The sequence below is a fragment of the Zingiber officinale genome, chromosome 1A (genome assembly GCF_018446385.1).
Source record: "Zingiber officinale cultivar Zhangliang chromosome 1A, Zo_v1.1, whole genome shotgun sequence".
Taxonomy (NCBI): domain Eukaryota; kingdom Viridiplantae; phylum Streptophyta; class Magnoliopsida; order Zingiberales; family Zingiberaceae; genus Zingiber; species Zingiber officinale.
Genome location: NC_055987.1, coordinates 19,835,541 through 19,860,967, shown reverse-complemented (window position 1 = coordinate 19,860,967; position 25,427 = coordinate 19,835,541).

The window sequence follows — 25,427 nt, the reverse complement described above, 5'->3', positions numbered from 1 at the left end:
AACTAGCGTGGACTAACTTTGACCCGCTAATTAAATTCTGATGGACCGTTGGAACACGATGCACCTCATGGGTGACAAGATTTTTCCAGAGGTGAACCTCTGTCAACTTGTCCTATCCACCACAGGCCGGAATGATTCCCCATGGTCACGTACCTTTAACTAACTACGATAAGGAAGACAGGCAGGATCGAGTCAATAGGTACAATAGTACTTGTATCAACTAACCATTCATTGGGTTGATAGATCAAGTTTAGTTCGGTTTGAAGGTAACAAACCTACTCGTTATTAGCACAAACAACATTTTTGGCCTGTTGGATGTTGCTTTGGTTTTCTTCTAGTCCTTTTGCTTGTGCAGATTTGGCATAATCCAACTTGTCCACATGCCCAAACGGCTTGGTTCCATTTTCTTTTGAATCTTTGGTTTTATAGTGGGTCCCTTTGGAGCGCAAGGAGGGTGGTGTGCCCTACAAAATAAAACCAAAACCCTTCGGATATTCAACTAACTTAAAAGAACACTTAATATAAAAAGCGAGACTAATTAAAGACAGGACAGTGAGTTTTACTTGGTTTGCAATCGGGATTGCTAATGGAATGTAAGCGCACTATCTCGATTCTCCTCCGGCGGAGTAGCCTCTTCACGTTGAGCGACAAGAAGAAAAGTAAAGCACCACGAAGTTGATTACAAGTTCGTCGTTCTAATTAAATTGATTTGCTTGGACCAAGGCTATATTTATAGCCTTGGTGGGGCGCTGGAAGGGTTCCGGAGAGAGATAAAACTTTATCCCCAGCGTTCAGATCGAGTTTGACTCGATCTGGTCAAAATCTCATTCCGGCGCCCGGATGGTTCCGGGCGCCCCGGACTAAAAGTCAACTCTGGTTGACTTTTTCGTTCCTGGTCGCTCCGCTTCGGTTCAGCTCGTCTCGGTCCGGGTCTTCTGTTCCGGCTCCACTAGCTTGGGTGATCTCGGCCATCCGGAATAGGGCTCACCCGAACCCATGTTCCGGCCTTCTCCTCGAGCAGCCTTCCTTCCCGGTTTCTCGTCCCTCGAACGCCGCGCACGTTCTTCTCGTCCACCGGTGTACTCTTCCGCAGACACCTCGTCCCTCAGACGCACCGAGCCCGTCGGCTCTCTCCCGTGCCGTCCTTCTCGCTAGCCGCGTCTTCCGCTCGACTTCCTGTGTTCCTAAGTTCCTGCACACTTAGACACAAGGGTTAAACAACGCAGGACCTAACTTAACTTGTTTGATCACATCAAAACACCTCGGGGTTCCAACATTATCTTGTTCTTCATTTTCTGATTTTTGAATTTTTTTCTTGTCAGATGAGACTACTACGTTTGCCTTTGGAATAAAATCCATAGGCATGCTTTTATCATCATCTTTATGTTGCTTCCGATGTTCTTCTTCGATATTTAAAACAATCATCAAATCTTTTAGAGAGATTTGACCTCTCCTATGTTTAAGAGTCATGCCAAAATCTTCCCAACTCGGAGGTAATTTTTCGATGATAGACAAGACCTAAAATTTTTCGGGTAATGGCATATCTCCTTCAACAAGACCATGAATTTGAACTTGAAATTCATGTGTCTGCTCAACCACAGATTTCCCTTCAACCATTTTGAAGTTTAAGAATTTCACCACAGTGTACTTTTCTAAACCAGAATCTTCGGAGTTGTATTTTTTATCCAAAGATTTCCACAGCTCTTTAGCCGAAGCCATTGAGCAGTATACATCAAATAGTGCGTCTGAGAGGGCAGACAAGATCCTCCCATGGCAGAGATAATCCCTTTGCTTAAACTTCTGTAAGGCAGCACTATGTGCAGGTTCATCTTCATTAGGTGAAGGAGGATCTGTTTCTATAACGGAGAATAGCCCTGGCGTAGTAAGCCAAAATTTCATCCGTTGTTGCCAACGTCTGAAGTTTTACCCCAAAAATCTCTCGGGTCTAGCGCTAGCATCATCAGACCCCTTTACCCTATCATTAATTATATCTATTGATGCTGGCACTATATTCTCTAAAATTGTTGTTGAGAGAGAGCACTATCACGGTAATATATTTGCAGTAAAATAGCAAGCATGCAATAAACAGGTAAATAAAATAGTAAGATCCAGAAATTGTTATCTTCTGGTTGAAGTGTCAGTGTGTCGACTGTCTTTAGAGAATATATTGCCTCCCACGGTGCAGAGGCTCTCCGACAAAATTCTCCCAAGATCTGACAACCACTCGCATCGTCCGTAAGTGCACTCCAAGACGAACGTCGCACTCGGACCCAACCTCAGATCGCGGAACACCAAGCCTCAGGACAAGGAAAAAATCTCGGACAGCGCACACACAGAGAGGGAAGAAGGAGAAAGCAGACTGTTCGAGAGCTACCGAACGAGGAACAGAGGCGCAGCATTTATTCACTCTGAAGCACTGCTTCGCCATCGAACTAAATCGTGCATCGGTTCCCTCACACGCTAGACAGAACCAAACCGTGCGTCGCTTCCTCACGCGCGCGGGATAGAACCAAACCAAACCAAAGACTGGTAAAAACAAATCAGGCCGCCTAAGGCCCACGAGCTGGGGATTTGCAACCCCCCCCCCCCTACGTGCGATGATCACGTGCGTCGCGCCCGGTTTATGGATTTCCGGCTCGAACCCCCCGAAACCACCTGATTTGGGCTTAACCCGCGCATGCATGTAGATCCCCTTAACTTTGCTAAGCAAGGATGGAAGGGTTCCATATATAAAGTCTTCCAACCTTCTTAACTTAGCAATGTGGGACTAAATGCATACACATATGCATTACTAGAACAACAACAAAAAACAAGAAAAATAGTTTGAATTAAAAACACAGAACTCAACAGGATGTTAGGAATATAGCGTTCTCGTTGTCCTCCTGTGGACTTCGCTCTTACCTGCAACACAAGTGGCGTCAGTACCGAGCCAAGGAAGGGGTCTCCGGCGATGACCCTTCGACGCTCAAGTCAGTCTCTGGTGAAGAAGAAGAAGCAAAGAGCAGAGTAACAAGAAGACTATAGCGTAACAGTAAAATATTACATACCTCCGCTGATACTTGGACCCCTCTTATATAGAGTTTCGGTAGTACGCGTGCACGCTTCCTAAGACAAGCACGTATCTCAAAGCTTTCCCTGAAAATACTTGTCAGTAAAGTGTCTCTGACACATTACCTTAACAGGCCGAGCATATCTCTGAAGTGACAGTGGAAGCTTCCGTTGTACGATCCTCTGTCTGACCATGCCGACTGTCAGAGGCACTAGCTCCCAAAAGGATATCGAGAGATAGTCTGTTGTGTCTGTTGCTTGGCTGAGCGGAGTAGCCGCTCGACTGGAATTCCATTATCCACGCGTTACCCGTTGTCAGGCCGAGCGGGATAGTCGCTTAGCCGGAAGTCCACTACCGCATTCTCTGTTGATGGGTCGAGCGGGATAGCCGCTCAACCGGAAGTCCATTGCCCGCGTGCTCGGCTGATGTCGATTCTGTTGTCAGGCGGAGCAGGATAGCCGCTCGGCCGAAGTTGAACTCTATCGATGTTAGGACTCGTTGTCCGGTCGAGCGAGATAGTCGTTCGGCTCGGCTTCAACGCGTCGTTCTCCCTTGAGCGTCGGTTGTTTTGAATGATCCACGTGTCGAAGTCGACAACAGGTTGGGGCCTTCTCCCCGGTCGAGGCATGTTTCGCCTGACCGGCCAATGCTTTCTACGCGTTGACCTCCTTGACTTTGATCAAAGTTGACCTCCACTGTGGCAGCAGAGTAGGGCCCTTCATCATCACTGCATCACAAGCCTCCCCCTCAAGTCTAGTCGAAGGAGGTTGTAGTCTGACTGACTGGACAATTGTCCGAGTAGGTTTCCTCCCGATCGGCCTTCGACACTGTGTGGTTTCTGATCGGGATAAGACCAACCCTAGCCGATCATCCTGTTGAAGCTTGTCGTTCAGGTATAGGTATGCTCCCTCGATTCGATCGGCACGACGAAGGTTTGCACTTGTGAAATCTTTCCTTGAGTTGTCTTGGGCGAGTGCGAGCCATGGTGACGTCACCCATATTTCTGGGAAATCGTACAAATCTCTGCGCATTAAGGCTGAGCGTGCTACCATGCTGTCATTAAATGTCGACCTATGGTGAGATGCCCAATGTCACCGAACGCCTGACGTGACATGCGTGATGTGATGTTTGGTGGTTCAAATTTGATGACGAGATCTTGGCCTGGGTTTCCGCGACCTAGATTGGATGTCTCTGGTCGTCCGAACCTAAAGTTTATAAGCCTGTCGCGTCGCTTCCTTCATAGTCTTCCTCGAGTGCTTCCGGCAACACGTTCCTCATCCTCCGGTGATCTTCTTTCTACTCCTGTGCGTCCTTCATTCTCCGACGACCTTCTTTCTGTTCCTGTGTGTCGTTCATTCTTCGACGACCTTTTTTCTAGTAAGCTTCCTTCCAATCATCCCCGCCTTCGTGCTTTTCAGTCTTTCTTTCTGTTCTGGCGGTATTCCAGCAACCTTTTTTTTTATCGCCTTTTTGTTTTTGCGATGGTGGGGTCTTCGCAGCTGTCTACCCCCATCCTTGGACTCTGGTACACATACATGGAGTCTATGTTCGATGGAGGTGACGCTGAGAGCTTGAGAGATGTCTTCAAGATTCCTTCCGATCATCAGGTCGTTCTGCCTTCTCCCTCCGATCGACCCAATTCTCCATCGATCGGCTGTATCTGTTTCTTCCAGGATCAGTTTATTGTCTATCTACGATTTCCCCTTCATCCTTTCATTCCCGTAGTTTGTAAATATTTTCACATTTTCCTTCCTCAACTTGTGCCGAACTCTTTCCGACTGCTGTGCGACATTGTTGTTTTGTTTCATCTGCACGGCATACCCCTTACTCCTTGGGTCTTCCACTATTTTTATTATCCCAAACTTTCCGATCTAGGGACTTTCCTCTTCCAGTCTCGAGTCGGTTTAGTTTTCTTTGACAAGATGCCGACCTCCAACAAATAATATTTTTTCTTCATGCGCCTTCCCGAGCGGCCAGACTTCCAGACCCACTGGTAGCTCGAAGTGGCGCCTCAGCCTCCCTTGAAAAGCTACAAGAACCGATCAGACTACCTAAACATAGCTTTGATGTTAGCCGGTCAGAAGTACGACATCCACAAGTTACTGCTGGAATGTGTCCTTTATATCTTTGGCTTAAGCCCGATCTACACCCGGTTGTCGACCAGCTTAGGTATGAAGCTTCTTTAATTCTTCCTTTGATGCAAACTGATTTCTCTTTCTCTTTTGCAGCTGAAGTCATGTTACGAGCAAGTCTGGCCTGAAGGACGAATCTCAAGGACACCACGATCAATGCGGTGGTCGTTGAAGAACTGGCGAGCCGCAACCTGCAGCCAGTCGGCTCCCATGAAGATCCACTCGGTGAGACTAAGGAGACGCCCGCTATGGTGGGTGAAGGGATGAATAGTCAGACTCCTAGTGTTGGGGCGGCTAAGGGTTCGCAATAGCCTCCCGAGCAGCTAAAGTCCGCTCATGTTGAGGGAGCGTCCAACTCGGCTTCCTCAGAAGAGTCGCTGATTCATCGAAAAAGGCACCGCGCGGAGCCTTCGTCGTGTTCCACTTCCTCGCCAGTGAGGACCGCCGAGCGGGCCAAGACTTCGACCCTTATTCCAGAAACTGTGACCGCTACATCATTCGACCGGACTCCCTCATTAGCTAAGTTGTCGCAGGGAACCCTCGCCGCACCTCTAGTGGCCTTCATGCCACCACCTTTGAAGCCCTCAAAGGTTCGGAAGTCCGGCATCGGTCCGGCGTCTGTGTCTCGCCCATCGAGTCGGGTGACCTCAGTGCAATCGGCCTCGAGAGGCCAATGCCACATAATGGCGATCCTCCATCTTCCCACTGAAGAATATAGCGAGCCGAAGGCAGAGAGATTGCATCAGGGAGCAGGAGACACTCGCAAGAGAGGGGGCTTGCTTGAGATGATGATGCTGGTGGTGACTTGCGAACAAACATACCTAGATGTCCACTGGGTTAAGGGTTCCCTTTATTGTACCTTCTTATATTACTTCTGATCGGCGCTGACCTTCTATTGCTCGTCTGTAGTGCTAGGTGAAGAGTCTGGCCATGTGCCACATACTCGCATTTTTGGAAGAGGAGGTGAAGCAATTAAATGCATCAAGCGGCCAATCCTCCACCACTCAGGAACATATAGATGTCGAGGTGGCCAATCTGCGGTCGCTCTGGAGAAGCGTGACAAATTGCTTGAGATTGAACGGGCCAAGAGCACCGAGCAGGCCACTATGCTGGAGCGGCTCAATAAACAGGTCACCACTTTTGATAATAAGATCGAATCGGCCAACACACGAAAGAACCAGGCCATCGCCGACCTCGATGAGAAGAATAAGGAGGCCCGGGCCCTCGCCCAAAAGCTTAAGGAAGCTGAGCACTTCCTAGTCGTCGAGCGGCACAACTGGTCTGTCGAAGAAACGACGCTCCGGGGCCAGCTATCCACCAAAGATGATGAGCTAAAAATCGCGAAGGATGAGATAGAGGCTTCCCGAGCGGCCCTGAAGACCTATCAGGAGGTCGAGTCGAGTAGGTTTGAGGCCAGGAAGCAAGTCTACATCCGCTCAGATGCTTTTAATGATAGAGTCGCCGACCAAACCCTCCGCTTATTCGACCTAGCCATTGATAGGACGATTGACCAGCTCCGCGTGGGAGGTTATCTACCGGCTGCTCTGACCGATAGTGTTATAAGTCGGGACAAGCTCACTATCGCGCTACCTGACGATGTCTTGGACTATCTCGAGTGAGGTCGAGCGTTCCTGAGTGAGGCCGAGCGTCCCTGTAAGATGTAAAATTTTTGAAGTTTAAATGCATGCTTGTCCATTCGGACGAGCTTTACCTCCTTGTATGTTTTCTAACTCCTTTTGATTATTTGCAAGAGCTCATGACCTTGTTCATGATTATTCTATTAGCCGATCAACCCCTCTAGTATTTGGCGTCCATGATTCCGTGATCTCCTACTCAAACCTGGGACTATTCTAAAGAATAGCACCGAACGGTCGCTATATTCTGAAGACTTCGAGCTTTTGAGAATCCCGGATTCACGGTCATCTATGCATCAATGCTCGCCCACTCACTGATCTTTCGAAGATTGCTCGACCCCGAACGTGGGAGACAAGGAATGTCATATGATGGTTTGAGACCAGGGAAGACCACTCGACTCCGACTGGGGGAGGTTGAAATCTAATGTGCTGGTCCAAGACGAGTAAAAATCGCTTGACCCCGAACGAGGGAGATAGATGCTCTGATAAGCTGGTCCGTGACCAATGAAAATCGCTCGACCCCGAACGAGGGAGATAGAAGATCCGATATGCTGGTCAGTGACCAATACCGCTTGACCCTGCCCGATCAACACGAGAGTTTCTAACGCTGAGCCCGTTGCTCAAATACAACTCAAACCCGACCTATTAGCACGGGAGTCTCTGACTCAAGGGTTTATAGTCGTCGCTCGACTTCTAGAGCTCGTGGCTCTAATATAACTCAAACCTGGTCGATCAACACGAGAGTCTCTAACTCAAGGGTTTCTAGTCGCCGCTCAACTGTTGATGAAGACTCAGGTTTTAGGTCACCGCCCTACCATTGTTGAAGAATATGCAAAGACTCGAGTTTAAGATCGTTGCTCGACCGTTGATGTAGACCCATGTTTAACGTCGTCGCTCGATGATTTGATGTGGACCCGCGTTTAACATCGCCGCTTGACGATTTGATGTAGATCCACATTTAATGTCGCCGCTCGACGGTTTGATATACACCCGCGTTTAACGTCGCTGCTCGACAATTTGATGTAGACATCAACCAATGTAGACACGTGTTTAAGGGCACCACTCGACCGTCAGTGGAGACAAGGGTTTAAGGTCGTCACTCGACCATCGATGGAGACAATGGTTTAAGATCGTCACTCGACTGTTGGTGGAGACACACATTTAAGGTCGTCACTCGACCGTTGATGAAGACACGCATTTAAGGTCACCGCTCAACCGTCGATGGAGACAAAGGTTTAAGGTCGCCACTCGACCGTCGATGGAGACAAGCGTTTAATGTTGTCGCTCGACGATTTGGTGTAGACTTGCGTTTAACGTCGCTGCTCAACGATTTGATGTAGACCCATGTTTAACGTCATTGCATGACGATTTGATGTAGACCCGCATTTAACATCGCCGCTCGATGATTTGATGTATACTCGGGTTTAAGGTCATCGCTCAACCATTGAGGGAGATGCACTTCAAGAGGCCTTTGCTTTTTTTCTTCAAATTTTGCCTTGCATTCGGGAGACATACAAAAGATACCAAAAGTACAGTATTCACTTGCGCACCTCTCATCCAGCTCTGTAGGGTTGAAGATGATTCGCGCTCCATGGCCTCTCAAGCTGCCTCCCCTTTTCATCCTCCAGATAGTAGGCACCCGAATGGAGTTTCTGTACGACCTTGAAAGGCCCTGCCCATGGGGCCTCAAGCTTGGTGACGTCGCCGACCGGCTTCACTTTCTTCCAGACGAGATCGCCGACGTGGAAGGATCTTGGGATCACTCTCCAATTGTAGTTCTGCTTCATCCGTTGTCGGTACGCCGTTAGCCGAACGACTGCTTTAGCGCATGTTTCATCCACCAGGATGAGCTCCCTATGCCTCCGTTCGGTGTTTCCTTCGTCGTAGAGATGCACCCGATCGGATTCTACTCCGACTTCCACGGGGACAACTGCCTCACCACCATACACCAAATGAAATGGGGTTACGCCGATTGCCTCTTTTGGAGTCGTGCGGAGAGTCCACAGCGCACTGGGAAGCTCGTCGACCCAGCTACCTCCAACGTGGTCGAGCCAAGAGCGTAAGACTCTGAGGATCTCCCGATTGGCGACTTCGGCTTGCCCATTGCCCTGAGGGTAGGCCACCGAGGTGAAAGCTTGTTGGATGTCATAGCCTTCACTCCATTCTCTAAGCTCCCGACCGGCGAACTGCCTTCTATTGTCATATATGAGTCAACATGGGATGACGAACTGGCAAATGATGTTTTGCCAAATAAATTTGATGACCATCTGCTCGATGATTCTTGCAAGCGACTCAGCTTCCACCCACTTAGAGAAGTAGTCAATCGCGACGAGCAGAAACTTTCGTTGACCGGTCGTCATTGGGAACGGTCCAACGATATCCATGCCCCATTGGTCGAACGGGTATGATACCATGGGCGTCTTCATTTTCTCAGTCGGTTGGTGCGACAAGTTGTGATACTTCTGGCAGGACAAACATGTTGCCACCGACCGAGCGGCATCCTCTTGGAGGGTTGGCCAAAAATATCTGGCCAATAGTATCTTTCGGGCTAATGCACAGCAGCCTGGATGACCTCCGCAAGAGTCTTAGTGCACCTCCTTCAGGTTGTACTTAACGTCTTCCGCTCCGATGCACTTGAGGAGGGGCCTGGAGAAGGCTCTCTTGTAAAGTTAGTCCCTAATCAAGGTGAACCGCCCGACCCTCTTCTTCAATAAATGGGCTTTCTCCAGATCGGTCGGTATAGCTCTCGACCACAAGAACTCTGTTAGGACCGTCCTCCAGTCATTCAAGAAGGTTATTCCCTCCATCCGGTAGATGTGAGCCACAATTGAGACTTGCTCGATCGGCTAACCTATGACGATCGACATCAACAAACTAACTAGTTTCGCTAACTCATCTGCCACCTGGTTCTCTGATCGGGGGATCTTCTGTATAATGACCTCCTGGAAGTTGGTCTTCAGCTTCTCGAAAGCCTATGCATAGAGCCTCAACCGTACATTTCTTATCTCGAATGTCCCAGATAGCTGCTGGGTGGTGAGCTGGGAGTTCGAGTGGATGAGGACTTTAACTATTCCCACGTGCCGAGCTGCCTGTAAGTCGGCTATCAATGCCTCATACTCTGCTTTGTTATTAGTGGCTCGGTAGTCCAGCTGAATGAACAGCTACATTAGGTCCTCCCGCGATGAGATAAGCAATATGCCGATTCCGCTGCCCTGCCGAGTGGACGAGATGTCCACATATATCTTCTATGTGTCACTCTGGACTTCTATGACAAAATCTGCTAAGGCTTGAGTCTTGATCACCGCTCGGGGTTGATACTGAATGTCAACTCGCTCAGCTCGATCATTCATTTGATTAGCATCCCCGATGCCTCTGGATTGAGAAGAACTCATCCCAGGGCATTGTTAGTCATCACGATGATCGTGTGCGCTAGGAAGTATGGGCAAAGCCTCCGAGTGGCTAGAATCAAAGCGTATGCTAGTTTTTCGAGACCATGTAGCGAGATTCAGCATCCTTCAATATATGGCTCAGAAAATATACAGACTGCTGATCTTGGCCGTTCTTCTTAACCAAAGACGATCCAACGGCATGTTTGTTGGATGATAAATAAATCCACAGTGACTTACCCATAACCAGCTTGGTTAATACAGGCAGTGAGTTTAGATATTCCTTCATCTCCTCCAGCGCTCGGTCACACTCAGTGTCCCATTAGAATTTCGTGGCTTGGTGAAGCACCTTGAAGAACTGCAAGCTCCAATCGGACGACTTGGATATGAACCTGGATAGCACCGTGATCCGACCAGTCAGCCTCGTAGCTTCCTTCAAGTTCCGAGGTGGCGGCATATATTGCAAAGCTTTGACCTTGCTTGGGTTGGCTTCAATTCCTTGCTCAGTGACGATGTAGCCCAGGAAGCGGCCACTCTTCGCGCCGAACAGACACTTGCTCCGGTTCAATTTTATTCCATATGTCCTCAGCGTCCGGCAAGTCTCGTTGATATCTACGCATAGGTTAGCAGTTCGGAGGGATTTAATCAGTATATCATCGACGTATACCTCCATATTACGGTCGATCTGCCTTCGGAACACTTTGTTCATCAACCTCTGGTAGGTGGCTCCGGCATTCTTCGGTCCGAACGACATGACGTTGTAGCAATATATTCTGTCAGCCGTAATGAAGCTATCCTTTTCCTGGTCCTTGCGAGCGAGCGGCACTTGGTGGCACCCTTGATATGTGTCGAGCTTGTAGATCAGCTCGTAGCCCGCCTTTGAGTCCACCATTTGGTCTATCCTGGGCAACGGATAGAAGTCCTTCGGGCACGCCTTGTTTAAATCGCGGGAGTCTATGCAGGTTGGCGATGATGAAGGTTGTTGCCTCCGCTCGGCGGGAATGGATCTGGACCTCCTCCTTTTCTTCGTATACTAGAGTGGGAGGTTTTTCAGTAATAGCGTTTACCTCTAATCATGGAGTCTTCCGAGCAACTTTTGCCTTTGTCTTGACCATCTCAATATAGCAACTCCGAGCGGTCAGTTGGTCACCTTTAATCTTGCCCACCTGATCGTCCACTGGGAACTTGATCTTCTAGCACTAAGTTGATACCACCGCCTGGAACTCGTTAAGGGTCGGTCGGCCCAAGATGACGTTGTAGGCCGATGGTGTGTCCACCACTATGAAGTTAGTCATCCAGGTCCTCCTCAACAACTCTTCTCCCAGCAAGATGGCCAACCTTGCTTGGCCGATCGGCAAAACTTCGTTGTCTGTGAATCCGTAAAGCGGGGTCGCCATGGGCAACAGCTCGTTTCGATCAATCTGCAACTGATAGAATGCCTTCTTGAAGATGATGTTCACCGAACTCCTCATGTCGACGAAAGTCTGGTGAATGATGTAGTTGGCGATCACCGCTCGAATAATCAGAGCATCATCATGAGGGATCTCTACTCCCTCCAAGTCTCTAGGACCGAAGCTTATCTGGGGGCCTTCGGCCTTCTCCTTGCTGCATCCCAAGGCATGGATCTCCAACCGTTGAGCGTATGACTTCCTAGCTCAGTTGGAGTCACCGACGATCGGTCCTCCGACGATCATGCCTATCTCTCCTTGGGAAGTGTTGTTCCTGTTTTCTTCTTCCTGAGCGAATGGCCTATTTCGCTTGGCTGGGACTCAGGAGGGATTGATGTCGTCCCTTCGCTGATGTTGATGATGGCGCTCGGGCTCCCTTCTTTCTTCCTCTCGCCGCCCGGTCGATCGATGCCTTTGTCGCTGATCAAGAGAAGGAGATCGGTGATGGTATCCTCTTGGGGCCGGTCGGTTGACGATTAGTGTCAATTCTCAATAGTCCCGCGTGTTGTGTGTCGCCGACTGGTGGAATGAACAAAATATAGGCGCCCATACCTTGCCCTTCGATGCCTTAAGCCGACTCGACTCCACCTACTGTACGGCATGTGCCCTGGTCTCCTGGTGTGGACGTGCTCCTTCAGTCGTCGGCCCGTTGGGTGGCTGATGGATGCTTGATGGTCGACACTCGGTCAGCGCCCAATGCTCGATCGGTGCCTCCTTTCTTCTGGCCACCTGAGCTTCTTCGACATTGATATATTCGTTGGCCTTCTTGAACATGTGGTCTAAGTCCCTGAGCAGCTTCCTGATGAGTGATCAGAAAAAATCTCCCTCAATGAGCCCCTGGGTGAAGGCGTTCATCATGGTCTCGGATGAAATCGAGGAGATGTCCAAGGCGACTTTGTTGAATCGTTGGATGTACGCTCAGAGTGCTTCCTTGGGCCCTTGCTTTTAGGCGAAGAGGCTGACGCTCGTCTTCTGGTAGCGTCGGTTGCTAGTGAAGTGATACTGGAACGCGGCTCGGAAATCCTTGAAGCTTTGTATCGAGCCATCCGGCAGTCTTCTAAACCAGTGTTATGCCGATCCGGAGAGAGTCATGAGGAAGACATGGCACTTCACTCCGTCCATGTATTGGTACAGCGGAGCTTCATTATCAAACCGATCCAGATAATCATCTAGGTCGGTCGACCAGTTGTACATCCCGATCGCTAGCGGGTTGTAATGTCGGGGCAGAGGGTCTTGTAAGATCTCCTCTGAGAACTGCATGTTGATCCGTTCAGGAGACGTGTTGCATCGGGACGCTTTGTCATTCCGTGCATCCCGAATGAGAGCATCGTCTAAAGATGATCCCCGCTCCTGATGCTCTTGGGCTATCTCCGAGGGGGTCTAGAACAAAACTCGACGGAAGGGGATCGACGCGGGTGATGCTTCCATTTGTGTGTCGATCGGCTTTCGGTTCTATCCCCATACGAAGAGTTGCTCCGCTCGGTCTTCTTGCCCCGCTCACCTATCGGCTGCCGATGTTGCAGGATGTGGCGTTAGCCGATCGGCTAACGCTTGTTGTTGTTACTCAATCATTTTTACTGTTCGTGCTTGAATGAACATCTCAAGCTCTTCTTGGGTGAGTGTCACGGTGGTTAGTCGTTCAGCGTCCTCCATCTTCTCGTCTCGGATGCAGGTGACATTCCCACAGATGGTGCGAAATATGATCCTGTCCGAAAGTCGATGAGATGGATGTTGGGGATGTGGCGCTCCCGCTGACCTCCTGTGTACTTTGCTCCGACCTGCAACACAAGTGGTGCCAGTGCTGAGCCAGGGAAGAGGTCCCCAGCGATGGCCCTCCAACGCTTAAGTCAGTTTCCGGTGAAGAAGAAGAAACAAAGAGCGGAGCAACAAGAAGACTGTAGCACAACAATAAAATATCGCATACCTCCGTCAATGTTTGGACCCCCCTTTATATAGAGCTTCGGTAACGCATGTGCACGCTTCCCAAGGTGAGCACACATCTCAAAGTTTTCCCTAAAAAGACTTGTCGGTAAAGTGTCCCTGACATATTATCTTAACATGCCGAGCATATCTCTAAAGTGATAATGGAAGCTTCCGTCGTACGATCCTCAGTCTGACCATGCCGCCTGTCAGGGGCACTAGCTCCCAAAAGGATCTCAAGAGATAGCCTGCTGTGTTTGTTGCTTGGCCGAGCGGAGTAGCCGCTCGACCAGAATTCCACTGTCCACGTGTTGTCCATTGTCAAGCCGAGCGGGATAGCCGCTCGGCCGGAAGTCCACTGTCCATGTGCTCGGTTGATGTCGATTCTGTTGTCAGGCCGAGTGGGGTAGCCGCTCGGCCGAAGTTGAACTCTGTCGAAGCCAGGCCTCGCTGTTGGCCGAGCGAGATAGCCGCTCGGCTCGACTTCTGCGCATCGTTCTCTCTTAAGTGTCGGTTGTTTTGAATGCTCCCCATGTCGAAGTCGACGATGGATCGGGGCCTTCTCCCCGGTCGGGGTATGTTTCGCCAGACCGACCGATACTTTCTATGCGTTGACCTCCTTGATTTTGACTCAAATTAAACTCCACCATAGTAGCAAGGTAAGACTCTTCGTCATCATCGGATCAAAAGGGTTATTTGACATTTTAAATTATACAATAAAAAAATGCGATAGTTTTCAAAAACTATTTGTTTTTTCTATTTTTTTAAATAGTAAAAAAAATCCCATATTATTATTATATTTTTGATTCGACTCTTTACACTGTCAGATATTGATATACCTATACGTCTATATTAATTGTTTTTTCTTAGCCCGAAAATATATGGCGCATGTTTGAATCTTTTTCTTGGCAAATACCAAAATATAACGAATAAAACAATCGTTTCAACTATTATCTAATAAGTATTTATATCAAATATTTGAAACTCATTTTTGTTGTTTTACAATAACATCGTTATTTTAATTAATCAGCTTAATTTATTTAATATGATATAATTATCATGAATCAAAAGATCACTTATGATTCCAAAGAATTTATAACAATGTCTGTTTTTTTTTCTCGTTCTCGTTAATCTATGTTTGAGAAAATATTATTCTAGTAAAATATGATTATGAGCATTTCAGTTTTCTTTTACAATAGAGAAATAAATCAAAGGTGTAATCAATCATCAAATAGTTTAGTGGGGAATTTTTTATTTTTAATGCAATTATCCACCACATGAAAACACCATTTAAGAAAACACTATGATAGTAAAAAAATGATTATATTAATTCTGAATGTCTAATCCCTAAATTATATCTTTAAATAGACGAAGGAAGATAAATTAGAAATTTTTTTTTTTTTGAACGCATGTGCTACCGTATTTGAGAAAACATTATCTCATCTGTGTGGACGATGGAGGACACAAATAGCCAGCATCACGGTCGTTATTTATCACTGATTCAGAAACCACCCTCTTGCTCGCGCTCCACCTGAGGCCTCTTTTACGGCCATTCTGCGCTCTCCTGCCATACCATGCCTCCAATAAAGGCACCTGCCTTCCCTCCGTTGTCTTTACCCACGGCACGCGCTGCTAGCTTGCTGCTGTACACTGGTGCCACCACAGCAACCGAACAAAACAGAGCAGAGCAAAAACAAACAGAGCAGATATAAGCAAAAATCAATTCTCTCTCCCTCACGGGTACGTAGGTTTTGAACGTGAGATCTTGTCGTATCATCCAACAAAATTATTTAAATCCAGTCTTTCCTCCCACCTTTCTCTTCTGAGGAAGAAGATAGGGATGGGTCAAAAAGGAGCTGCCATGAATAGGCACGGCCTGTTAATTTCTAAACATCGATGATGGTGCCATTTTAAGGGGTACACATCATGAAACTGGAAAGGTGGATTTAAGACGCCCCTTTGAAGGAGGTTTACTAATTCCCTTTTGACGATGATGGAGTAGCATGGCTTACGGGACCAGGAATATAGCAACTCCCACTTGGGTGATAAAATTATCGTCAAAGGAATTCAGTAATCTAAAAGCCATTAATTTTTATAAAATAACATAGCAAAATGGTGAAAGAAAAACAGAGACAATGTGGTGCGGTTGCAGAATTTGCTTAGCATCAATGTAGTTTGTCAGAGCCATGCATGATTTCTTTGCATGCCCTTTGATTGAGCTGTCAAAGCTGGAATAAGTCAGCTTGTGACCTGTTTATGAAAGAACCCATTTCGTCAGCGTCTGCGCATTTGCCTAACTTCCTATGGTTTACTATGCTTCATGACCCACGAATAAAGGCTTGTATGTTTATGAGATTTTGCATATCAATTTGTATATATATTTGCCACAAGACTTAAAAACTTATAGTCGCATTTTGGATTATGCAGTTTTTCTTTACAACTTGTTCTGCTTCCGGCTTGTAACAAAGATGAGAAGACTTAAAATTTATAATCGCATTCTGGATTGTGCAGCTTTTCTTTACAATTTGTTCTGCTTCCGACTTGTAACAAAGATGAGAAGACAGGAGTGGCAGAGTGTCCAATAGTGGGAAATATATTTGAATTTCCTAGCAATATATTAAGTATATGATGTGTCTCCTAATCATCGCCCTGGAAAATACTGTAAGTCAGCTTGTGCGGGTGCTTGCCAGCCAGAGGACCAAGATATGAGCTCAAGTTTTCGCAGCTTTAGAAAGATAGCAACTTGTATACAACTCTTTAGGTATATCCTTGAAAAGGTCCAAGTATTTATGGACTCAAAATTATATGGACTCAAAAGTACATGAACTCAGAAGTGCATGGAGTCGAAAATATGTAGATTCAAAAGTGTAGCGATTGGGAACATCCTTGAAGCGATCTAGTAGTCAGGCTATATTCTCAGGTAAACCCCTTCTAGTTCTCACTTTCCACAACTGTTTGACAGCATATGACCACGTCATCCAAGTCTCAAGAAAATCTTCCATAGGAATATCTTCCCGAGACTCCACCCCCTTCAATTACTTTACTTTATCATTTTTATTAACATCTTTTTGACTAGCAGTCCATCAAGAGATGTCAATAACTAGGCTTCAAGAACAATCCTCCGTAGATCCTCTCTCCTGCACTCTAGTCCCTCCGATCATCTTGTCAACGACAATTTACCAAAAGGCGCACTTGAAAATCTGAATTTACCACTTGATTTTAGCAAAGCATTTTTATTTTACCCTCATGTTTGACTTTTTCTATCTTCTTTTCATTACTTCTCTATAATATAGGAATATAATTTAATCACATTTTGACACATTTGAAGCCAAAATAATGGACACCAGATGATTCTCTCGCAATTCTTAGAACTACAGATAACGAGTTATCCAGTCGATCGGTTGGGCTTTTCAAACCAATCACCACGACCCTGTAGAGTTGTCTCATTTCGCATTCATGGATTCTAAAATTACAAAGAGTTCAAATATGTATATTATTTATTTATTTTAGAGTTAACAAAAATCAAGAATCAAAAAACGGGCCGATAATCATATGTGAACCGGCCTCGTCATATCTATTCCATATCGGCCCAACGATATCATTCCCATATTACGTGCCATCATCATTCCATATTCGCCACCGGCCCACACGTCGCTGTTTTTTCGATTTTTTTATGCTTTAACATCTAAAGACAAAATAACAATGACACCATCATATGAACTTCGCAATTCGCATTATAGAATGAGCAATCCGGTGCGCCCCATCAATGGTTGTGACCAAACTCACTCGATCTGACATCGCACCCATTTCGCTTCTATGAATTTTTATAATTACAAGGAGTGAAAATATGATGTCCATTATTTATTACAGAGCACTGATAGGTTTTGAAAATCAACTCTCTTTCTTTTTTCCTTTTTAGCAGCAATGATAAGAGATATCATGCCCGTGGGCCTCCGATATCTCTTCATCTCATGCTGCCCGCTGATATCTCCCATCAACATGTGGGCTTGCGATACATGGAGATATCAGCCCAGATACAACAAAAATAAAAAATAAAAAGAAATAAAGAGAGATTTAGGGTTTTCAAACCTCTGGTCCATCACTAGGAGTGTTAAAATAATAATGGACATCATATTTTCACCCTTTAAATTGAACAATGGCTGATTTTTCAAGGCGTTTCGGCCGAAACCCACCGACGACAGAGAGTCTGAACACCATTTTCGTCATTTCTAAAATTGCAGGAGTTCAAATATGGTGTCCATTATTTATTTTGACTTTATAGATGTTAAGCAAAATCAAAGAATCGCATAAAGCCCACGCTGGGCCAATATCGATATCGGTCGCCAGTAGTTCTCGCCCAATGTGGGCTTTTTACCGATTCTTTGATTTTTACTTGTTAACATATATAAAAGTCAAAATAAATAATGAACACCATATTTGAACTTTGAAATCCAGATAAATGGGAATCGTGGGTTTCGACTGAACCCAACGATCGATCTAAAGCTCGATTGCACCCATTTCGGTTCTATGAATTTCTAAAATTACAAGAGTGATAGTGTCCATTATTTTTTTAGCATTGATGAGGTTTGAAAACCAATCTCTCTTTCTTTATTTTTTCCTTTTTTTTTGGCACTTTTAAGAGATATCATGCCATGTCTAGGTGATCATCTCTAGGGCTCAGAATCGGTATCTCCCATATATATAAATTAAATACAACAAAATAAACCCAAATACAACAAAAATAAATAAAAAGAAAGAACATAAACCAAAATATTCATGAAACATGGGCATAAGGGAAACGAATGAATAGGAGAAATCCTAAATCTCTCTCTTATTTCTTTTTATTTCTTTTATTTTGTTGTTCCACATTGGCCTCGATACATCAAAGCATTACGTCAGTCAACGACAGGAAGAATCTCCTGCTAAATGCTTCAAACAAAAAAAAAAAAGAAAAGAAAGAAAGAGAGATTTAGGTTTCAAACCTCTGTACTCAGAGTGCCAAAATACATGGACACCATTATTTCACCTTGTAATTTTGAATTGATAGCAATGGGTGCTTTCAGATCGATCAGGGTTTAAACCCACCGATGGATCTAGAGACTCACCCATTTCCAGTTCTATGGATTTTAAAAATTGTAAGGAGTTCAAATATGGTGTTCATTATTTATTTTGACTTTATGTATGCTAACAAGAAAATCAAAGAATCGGTAAAAGCCCACATTGGGCTCGATAGACCAAATCAGTCCAACGTGGGCCTGATATGGATGATCAGCCCACGTTGGGATATATGATATATCAGTGCCCACCGTTGATATGATTCCATCGTGCCCAACGTGCTTTTATGTCTCGATTCTTTGATTTTGCTTTTAACATCTATAAAAGCTAAAATAAATAATGGACACCATATTTGAACTCCTGCAATTTTAGAATCCAACCGAAATGAGTCCAATCGAGCTCTGGGTCCATCGCTGGGTTTGGACCAACCCACCGATCGATCAGAAGCTCGGATTCACCTTTCATTCTATAAATTTCTAAAATTAAAGGAGTGAAAATATGGTGTCCATTATTATTTTTTTAGTGGTGGACCAGAGGTTTTGAAAACTCTAAATCTCTTTATTTTTTATTTTTTATTTTTATTTTTTGTTGTATCTAGGCCTGATTTCTCCATATCACATTGGATATGAGAGATATCGACCCAACGTGTGAGCGTGATATCTCTTCATATCATGCCTAAACAAAAAAAAAAAAAAAGAAAGAGAGATTTAGGGTTTTCAAAACCTCTCTCGTCATCATGCTGAAAATAATAACGACATCATATTTCACCTTGTAATTTTAGAAATTATAAGCCGAAATGATTTGGATCGATCACAGGATGGTTTCGGTCAAAACCCATTGATGGACCTAGAGACCTCTGATTGCACCCATTTCAGTTCGAATGAGGAGTTCAAATATGGTGTCCATTATTTATTTTGCTTTTTATAGGATATTAACAGCAAAATCAAAGAATCGACAAAAAACCCACATTGGGCCTGATATGGACTCAAATCAGGCACGTGGCCCTGATATGGAATGATATCGCCCACGTTGGGCCCTGATATGGAATGATCATCAGGGCATTCGGATATGATTCTATATCGGGCCGCGCTTTTGCGATTCTTTGATTTTGCTTGTATCTTTAAAAAGCAAAATAAATAATGTATATTTTGAACTCATTGTAATTTTAGAAATCCATGAATGATGGTGATCGAGTTTCTCAGTCCACTGGTGGGTTTGAGCCAACCGACCGATCGAGATCGACACTGCCGCACTAAGTCTTCTGTGGATTTCTAACAAGGAGTCCAAATCTGTGTCCATTATTTATTTTGGCTTTTCAAATGTATTAAATGTGATTAAAGATCGACTAATGTTATTCTATTTTTAGGAGAGGAAGTGAGAGAAATATAATGAAAAGAAAAACAATAGAAAAGTCAAATTATCATGAGGATAAAATAGGAAATGCTTTAAAAGTGCGCTCTTTGGTAAATACCAAAGTAACGTTTCCTTCCTTTCTAATTACTTTACTTTGTCATTTCTATTCATACCTCTGACTAGCAGTCCATCTACGGGCGCCATCAGTTAGGCAGAGAGCAGTCCTCCATATACCCTCTTTCCTGCACTCCAGTCCCTCCAGTCAATTTGTTGAGTCACTTTCACCAATCCTCCTTCAATTAGAAGTCCAATCCAACAAGGGACATTGCTAGCCATGCCAGGAGAGCAATTCTTAGAGGGGAGATCTCCCCTACACTCCAACTCCTTCAACTACTTTACCTCTTCATCTCCATTGGCTCTCATTGACAACATCTTCGTAGCAAGCTGTGTGGTGAATCCGAGAATTGCGAGGAAGCTATGGAGGTAGCAGCAGCCAGTTGAATTAGAGGTCAACAACAGTTGGTTGGATCGGAGGTCAACATCAAGAGGAACATCTGTCAAATTCCTCACTCTACCACACAGTTGACTTACACCTATCTCCCACCTATTGGGGTCATGTTCTGTCAGAAGTTGTCCTATACCTAAAGTGATAACCGCCATACTTGTAGATGTACTTATGCCTGTCTTCAGCATGTTAAGAAAACAAGAGATTCATACATGAGGTGATAGTCATCCTATACCTGAAGTTATCCTTTGCCTATGCTGCGGGGATATAACCAGCACATATGTCTGCACATGTGGCACAAGGTTTCTATTGGTGCAATCATTTTTAGGTTAAAGTTAACCAATTTGATTAAGCTTGAATTGGTCCAAGATTGAATTTCGATGTTTGACAATGTTGGTACCCCAAGGTTATTTTGATGTGATCAAACAAGTTAGGTTAGGTCTTGTTATATTTAACCTTTTGTCTAAGTGTACAGGAACTTAGAGGCACAGGGCATCGAGTAAAAGACGCAGCTAGTGAGATGGACGGCACGGGAGAGAGCCGACGGATTCGATGCATCTGAGGGGTGAGGTGTTGCAGATGCATCGAGTCAATCATGGGGAAAGTAAATGTGCAAGTCATGTTCATTTAGCCCAAAGATTATGATTGTAAATTTATTTTGAAATAATTTCAAAAATATATTGAAAAATCTTGGTGAAGTCTATTTATTGATAGGAATCACTATTGATTAGTTAGATACAAAGTTAGAGTAAAATATTGAAGTTTTCAATAATTTTTAATTTTGTATCATTATTTGAAAATGAAATATATTTTCATAGAAAATTATTTTTCCATGATAATATGTGGCATAAGTAATGTTTACGTAAAGTTTTATGATTTTTGAGTATCGTAGAATTATTTATGAGTTTTTGAATTTAAACACTGTTGTTAATCAATTAGTACATGTGATAATCGATTGACAGCTCGTGCCAATAGATTAACACGGGTCAGAATCAATTGGTGTCAGATACAAATTGATTAGTAGCTGCTATTTTTGTTGAAATGAGTTTATTTCAGTAGACTAAGTCATATTTAGGTATTTTAACTATTCGTAACCCCATGAAATGCTTAGACAAGTATTTAAGGGTAATTTCCTTGGTGAAAATGAGAACAAAATAGTTAAAAGGGACTAATGTTGAGTTAAGGAAAATGTTTAGATTCAAAGTTGAATTTTTTACATCATGACTTCAATTTTGGGATTTTCTAAAGATTTAGGAACTCTAAATTATTGTTAGTGCAATGATAGAAGTTAGAGCATGCTTTGAGTGGGAGATAACCTTTAAAGGCATTATTTGAATAAGAAAAGAGAAATTTTGAAAAATATTTAAAGTTAAGAATTTAGAAACAATGGAAGGTAAGGAACCTTCATTGTAATGGTTAAATCAATCTTGGGAAAATATTTTTGTGTCTGTAAAAGGGAAGAATATAGGGTTTAAGTTAGGAAACCCTCATTTATGCTTTGGCATAGGATAAAAAAGGAAGTTAGGTTAATATGGGTTAGCCTAACTTAATTATTGTCAAACATTAAAAAAGAAAAGATTGTTGGTGTAATCATTTTCGGGTTAAGGTTGACTAGTTTGATTAAGCTCGTGTTTGCTCAAGCTTGAGTTTCAATGTTTGACAATGTGTAAAAGAAAAGTCAAGTAGGTCAAGAGAATACCAAATACTTGATTGAGAAAGTTCTAACTGAAGGTTAGGTAACGGAAAGTCCTAACTATAGGTAAGGCAACAGAAAGTCCTAACTGGAGGTTAGGCAATGTAATGGAAGTCTTAGTGGGGTTAGGTAGTGAAAGACCTAATTGGGAACTAGGTAATGGAAGTCATTGTGGGGCTAGGTAGTGGAAGATGTAGTTGGCAATTAGGTAATGGAAGTCCTAGCAGGGCTAGGCAAGAGAAAAGTCCAAGTGGGTCACGGAGGACCGGACATTTAGCATGAGAACAAATCCAAGTGGGTCATGGAGGACCGGATACTTGGCACAAGATGGTAAGTCCAAGTGGATCATGGAGGACCTGACACTTAGCACAAGATGAAAAGTACAATTGGGTTAAATATTGACCAGACACTTGGTAAAGAAGCCCCAAAAAGTCAAGGTTGACATGATGCTAGGTAACAGGAAATCCCTGTTCGAATACCAAGATATTTTGATGTCATCAAACAAGTTAACTTAGGTTCTGTTTGGTTTAACCCTTGTGTCTAAGTGTGCAGGAGCTTGGAGCACAGGAAGTCGAGCGAAAGACATGGCTAGTGAGAAGGACGGCACGGGGAGAGAGCCGACGGGCTCTGTGCGTCCGAGGGACGAGGTGCCGTGGAAGAGTACACTGGTGGATGAGAAGAACATACACAACGTTCGAGGGACGAGAAACCGGGGAGGAAGGCTGCTCGAGGAGAAGGCCGGAACTTGGGTTTAGGTGAGCCCTATTCCGGATGGCCGAGATCACCCAAACTAGCAGAGTCAGAGCGGAAGACCCGAACCGAGGTGAGCTGAACCGGAGCAGAGGGCTCGGATCGAAAAAAAGTCAACTCTGTTAACTTCTTGGTCCGAGCGCTCGGAACCATTCCGGGCGCCCGTAACCTTTCCGGGCGCCCGGAAGGGTTCCGGGCGCCCCGACCGGGATTCTATCCAGATCGCGATCAAACGCGATCTATGCGAAAATGGATAAAGTTTTATCCCCTCCCAGGCGCTTGGAACCTTCCAGGCACCCCGACCAAGGCTATAAATATAGCCTTGGTCCAAGAAGCTGAGCAACTAGTAATCCATTTCTGTTTGCTCTATTTCTCTTTGTGTGTTGTTAACGCTGTAAGATGCTACTCCGCTCGAAGGAGATCTTCAGATAATGCGCTTCATTCTCCTTGGATTAGTAATCTTCTTATTGCAAACCAAGTAACTCCTTTGTGTCTATTTCTTGTTAAATTAGTCTCGTTATTTTTTAATTACAAGTATTCTTAATTTAGTTATAAGTCCAGAAAGGGTTAATTTATTTTTCAGGGCAATTCACCCCTCCCCTCTTGTCGGCCTCCAAAGGGACCAACAAGTGGTATCAGAGCGAGGACGCTTCAGAAGAACTAACCGCCGACCGAAGCAAAACAACCAATGGTCAGACCAAGCATCGTTCCACCAAAATTCGAGGGAGACTTCGCACACTGGAAACGTCGTATGGAGGTATTTCTGAAAACAAATTTTGAAATTTGTTTAATAATAAAATATGGTTTTGTAGCTCCTACGAATCAAAATGGAGAGGAAAAAGAAGAAAGTCTTTGAACGAAGAAAGAACAAAATGATTCTGTAGCAAATAACCGAGCAGAATATCACTTGTTGAGTGTGCTACCGCCTTAAGAAGTCAACCGCATCGGAAGCTACTCATCGGCCAAAGAACTCTGGGAAAAATTTCTGGAACTCCACAAAGGCACATCCGAAGCCAAACTTGCAAGGAGAGATATACTTCGGAACAAACTGATAAATATCCGTCTGGAAAAAGGTGAGAAGGTAGCCGATCTACACGCAAAGGTAAAAGAACTAATCACCATACTTGAAAAACTCGGAGAAGCGGTAACCAATCGGGATACGATACGCTACGCACTCAATGCCTTTCCTAGGACTCCAGATTGGACCTCAATAATCGACGCCTACTACATCTCAAATGACCTAGAGGTAAGTACTCTAGAGGAACTTTTTTCCACTTTAGAATTACATGAAATCAGATGTGCAGGGATAACAAAAGAATCAAGTCAGATTATAGCGCTAACTGCAACCAAGAAGGATGAACCTGAGTCAGACTCAGAAGAAGATCAAGAAGCTTATATGGTAAGAAATTTCAAAAAATTCTTTAGATCTAACAAATTTAAAGAAATGCAGAATAAGAAAAAAAATCCAAGAAATAGAAGAAGGGTTCATTGCTACCAGTGTCAAAAGAAAGGACACTTAAAAGAGGATTACCCAGAACTCAAGAAGGATAAAGTCAAGATACCCAAGAAGCACAAGAATCTAAAAGCTACTTGAGACGACAGTTCATCATCTGAGTCCGAAATATAAGAATATACCGAACTAGCACTGATGGCGAGCAATGAAGGGCAAAGTACATCCGAAGCCAGCATCGATGAAAGGGGAGCGACTTCAAATGAATGCAGCGAAGCAGGGGGAGAGTCAGGCTTCAAGTCTGATATGGTAAGTGAGGTGTACCTTTTACATCCTAATCAGCTTTATTATGGTATTAAATCTATGGCAAAATCTATGTACAAATTAAAAAGTAAAAATAATAAATTAAAGAATGAAAACTTATAAATAAAAAGAATTTTAGCAAAATTATGTCTGATAGAAGATTTTGATAAAGTAAAACTTGAAAATAATAAATTAAAAGAAGAAATAGAAAACTTAAAAAATTCTACTTATTCAAATATTTCTGCTTATAGAAACTGTAGAGGATTAAACTGGTACTATAGGTTTCACAAAGGTCAGATCAGAAAAATATCAAAAACTTATGTACCTAGAAAATACCTGATTAACTCTATAAGAAGGAATCTCTATTGGATTCCAAAAACATGTTTAAATTAAAAGAATAATTAAGACTAAGGGCTTTCAGGTAGAAAATTGAATATTTGAATTTATTAAAAAGCTTTATCTAGAAGTGGTTGATGATCCAATAACCAAGAAAGTTTAGTGTCTCGTCATAGCCTGGAAGTCGATTTCTGAATTAAAATATTTAATTGACAAACTGATAAGTATAAAATAGTTAATTACTTTCAATATTTGTCAATGGTTTAACACTTATTGAAATTTCTTCTAAAGATTTCACTTAGAAAAATTCAATATATAAATTATTTCTGTTAATAATATTTTTTAAGTTATTTATTCTGTTGCAAAAAAAAATTAACTTAAAAAATTAAATTGTTCTTACTTAGAAATTTTCT